Source organism: Sinocyclocheilus rhinocerous, unplaced genomic scaffold (genome assembly GCF_001515625.1).
Source record: "Sinocyclocheilus rhinocerous isolate Xijiao unplaced genomic scaffold, SAMN03320098_v1.1 scaffold1084, whole genome shotgun sequence".
NCBI lineage: Eukaryota > Metazoa > Chordata > Actinopteri > Cypriniformes > Cyprinidae > Sinocyclocheilus > Sinocyclocheilus rhinocerous.
In genome coordinates, this window is record NW_015656001.1 from 603,339 (window position 1) to 607,924 (window position 4,586).

Here is a 4,586-nt window from a genome sequence, read left to right on the forward strand (position 1 = left end):
ATTCATCCATTTTACTAATTGTTAGATTGGGCAGGCCTTCACAAAATGGCATTTAATTACAAAAAAAAAATGTTTTTGCCTTGACAAAAGGGCACTTTGGGCATCAAGGGGAAAAGGGGCAGGTGCTCAAGCACCCATCGCACCCCCCTCTGCACGTGCCTGAGGCCTAGTGAATACCCTGAGGATCCTTTTAAGCTGAAGTGAAGAAAAGCAAACACACGCACTTACCAGGCCAGTTATTCCAGCTAAGGAGGCGAGGAGATATCCTCTGTCCTTCAGCTCTGGTAATTAGGATGCAGCGCTCCGTCTGGATGGCTGTGTACTGAAAACAAAAGCAACGTAAGCACCCTACATAACAATATCCAACCTGTGCTGCCCTCAGTAGAAGGGTGAATAATTGAGTTTTATACAAAGAACACTCCGTATACAACACACTTATTCCAGGAACATGATTCTGTAGGACACTCTGCATGGTAAAAGCTTTATCCACGTTCACATCACCACTCATCCCATATGAATGAGGCTGAGAATATGAGGATCTGCTCACAGCTACAAATACTGTATACTGCTAACATGTTTCAGGCAATTCATTATTAAACAGAAAATCTCTTGTGTTGCATTCCCAAATATATGTTGCATACAGAAAAACCTTCTGAAGGAGATCTATTAGCATCCAGATCCAGAAGAGATCTTGAATTGAAATGCACTTGACAATCTCATGATGATTCTTGCACACAGATGCTGGACTGTTTTGATGTAGTCCAACAAGTAAAGAATTGGAATGAATCGGAATATATGCAGCTAACCTATGAAGCCACATATTGTGTTCACATATTATTTTCTTTCACATTTAAAAATACTGCTTGAACAACGATTCAATACATGTATGATTGGCGCCCGGGCGCCCCAGCATAAATGGCTGCCCACTGCTCCGGGTGTGTGTTCACGGTGTGTGTGCACTTTGGATGGGTTAAATGCAGAGCACTAATTCCAAGTATGGGTCACCATACTTGGCCACATGTCACTCACTTCACTTATTCGCCTTTATATAGTTTGAAAGTTGTAGAACAAAGCAGAACTAACTAACTAATCTTTGGTTGAAAGGGTTTTTGTGTCGGTCTGTATGAATGGCTGCAGCTGATTATGGCGTTCTTTATATGGCCTGATCAGCCTTTTTAAAGGCCAAGTCCCTTTAATAGACTGGCCTCTACCCAAACGTAATTTCATTCTGGAGTAAATCTGCATAGTCATTCATACATGTATGAGACGTTTTATCAAAGACACTTACAGTACATTCAAAGTATCAGCGGTGTTTCGTCCGTAAACGTTTATAAATGAATCCTTAAGTAAACGAATCTCGATTGTTCATTAAAGCCTTCAAAGACTCACTACTAGGGCTCGACAAATGGCATTTAAATACGGTTTGTGAACAGACATTTCATTGGTTGAACCTGCTGAACGGTTACGCCCCTTAACTGAACGTTTTGAATCTGATGTTGTTCGTGAACAGCACGAATGAACTGCGAAATTAAAATTAATAAAACTTGTTCGGTATCAACGAATCGGTTGTGAATGAGTTAATTATACAAAAACACACTATTTTACACGCATCCCCGCCTACTGCCGTGACGATGTAGGCCTACCTGAAGAAAGAATAACTGAATCACTCACCGAATATGAAGAACTCTTTTTAGTAAACAGATTCAAAAAATTCGAATTACTGGAAAGAATCAAAATAACTAACACAGGGCAAAAAAATTAAAGTAAAACGTCAATACCTACGTAAAATATCTACATAAAATATTGTTGTGAATATTGTTAGGGTGCTATAGGTCATTCTGGGTGGTTGGTAAGGCATTGGCCAAAATAAGTCAAAGTAAGAGCACTGGTCTCTAAAAATACTGTAGCTTGGGCTATTCCTTTAGTCCTTCAATTAAAGTTTATAGGATTAATTCAAAGTGATTTCAGTCCAATTGGTTAAAAACGCTTGATATGCATGATTTGTGGCATCATTAAACTACACAAGACATGCAGTTTATATGGCCAAAGTGTACTTTTTTGGGTTTGTTCAAATACCAAGTATTTAAATATAAGTATTAGTATTTTGAGCAGTTTATAAATCAAAGCAAGCTATCCATCCTCATCATGTGTGCTAAATAATGTTGTTTTTAATATGAATTATCTGCATTATTCTATTAATAACATATCCCACTGACATAATCTCGATGCATTTTTACAAAATGCTTCACATTCTAGACCACAGTGTGTAGAACAAATACCAAGGCCCATGTTGCATCTGTCAATCACAGCAGAGCCCCGCTCTCTCTCTCTGTTGAAGCAGACAGCATAGTCAGCAGGACAAACTGTACTTCTCTCACATAACAGTAAAGAAGCCAAAGACAACTGGATTGTGGAAATGATTAGCTGATGGCTGGAATAATCAATACTATGGCATCTTAATGTAACAGTTTGACATTTTCATTTTAATCTTCTCTACAAAAGCGAGAGTGAATGGCAGCTCATAGCTGACAGTATGCAGTGCTTTTCATACAATATCAAGTGTGCAACCTAACGAATCTCACAGAAAAAGCAAAGACTAGGAGACACACGCTCTGCTTGGGTGGATTTCTGAAACTAGGGTAGAGTTCAAGCGTTGGAAACAGAGAGGCATAAAGAGTACGTGATGGAGGTCAGGAAAGACTCAGATCATTTTTGAGACTGCTCTAAGAAAAGGAACAGCTGCACAGTGAGTAAACAACCATATCAGGTGTCTGATTCTCTAATTTGATGCTCCCAGGATTGCTGATGTTGTCCTTGATGCAGTTCCAACCCAGCACGCATGACAGGACCTTGACAGGACGATTCTTCTCCCGTCCCACTGAAAGGTTTAATTTATTAACTGTGTTTGCTGGTTACCATGTTAAAGGTGAAGTGTGTCATTTCCTTAACACTAGAATCACCAAACAGATTTGCAATAACAAAAATAATCAGGTTTTCCCAAACCCTCCCCCACCATTGGTTGACCAGAACAAATAGTCATGCCCCAAACTCCCATTGGTTCAGCCTATGTTGCATTGCTCAAACAAACAAAACAATGTTTTGATTGCACAGTGTCTGTAATTTTCAAGGAAATCAACCTATAAATAGTTTATTTACATTTTTAAAGGGAAAGAACTTTTAAACAACTTTGACTTGAAGTATTAAGACTCATATCATACCTGTCAATCACAGAATAGAGTCCCTGGTGGTAAGCAGCATTAGTCAGCAGGACGACCTGTGCACCATTTACATTACTCTGGAGAAACTGAAGATAACTGGGCTATGGCAAAAATAAAATAAAATAACTTCACAAAAATATTCTTTATGTTTTACAACCGAAAAAACAACAACAACACACAAGCTGTTTTTAATAGTAAGATTTAAGGTGAATTAATCATAATTAGCTTAACTGAACATAAATGTCAGTCAGATGTTAACACAAATATACATAAATCTATACAGCCTGCATCTCTGTTTAGTATGACTGTCTGACATTTTCACTTTAAACTGCTCAGCAAATGCAAAGAGATAAATGCCAGCACAGGTTCAGAGACGCCTTCCTTTCTGACCTATGCAGTGGGCTTCAACCACTGATGTATTTGCCTCACACAACATCATGCAATGGCATTACACAATTCACTCCATCTTACAGAAACATATAGAAAAATCAAGAGAATGCGAGTCAACTCTGGATTTCTGAGCAAGGTTCAAGTTCAAGAGCTGGAAATGGAGCGAGTACGTGAGCGAGACAGAGGGGGGTCAGGAGAGGTGCAGTTCCTTTTTGAGAGAGTGCTATAAAGAGGAACAGCTGCACAGTGAGTAAACAGCCGCATCAGGTTGCTTATGTCTGATTTAATGGTTCCAGGATTGCTGATCTCGGCCTTGAGTCAGTTCCATCCCTGCACGCATGTGGTCCTGCATGGATGACCATGGACAGGGCAACTCCTTTCTGAGTTTTTTCATATATTATTTTATTCTCTGCCTTTCATTAATGTTTTTGTATTGCATATATTAATTTAGCAACACTTTTAAGAAAAAAATTCTTGGAAAAATACTAAATAGAAGCATTTTCACTAGTGGAATTTTGGACCCCGTTGCCCAACCAAAATATGGTATCCATAAATTGATCCATATGACAGAATACTGTAAGTGTACTGTAGACATACTGTAGATGGTTACCAGCACGTTCACTTTGCCCATTTGGATTGGATCGTACATAACTGAAATGCTATTCTGAACACACACCCATGGATGGAAGTGCTTTGCCCATGAGGAAATAGCTCTTGAATATTTTCCAGCCAGAAAACACTCCCTTCAGATACACACAACAGGGGCTACGTGCTTTTGTCTCCGGCTATCAACCTTTCCTCTACATTCGTCCTCATGCCAGGAGTGTAGACAGACTCTGCGCTAATGCATTTACACACCAGATGTTGCATAAAACAAAACCACAGTCTTAGAACAGTAACTGGGGAATTTCACAGTATGTAACTATACATAGTACTCAGATATACAGTAAATGTACAGGATAGATAGATAGATAGATA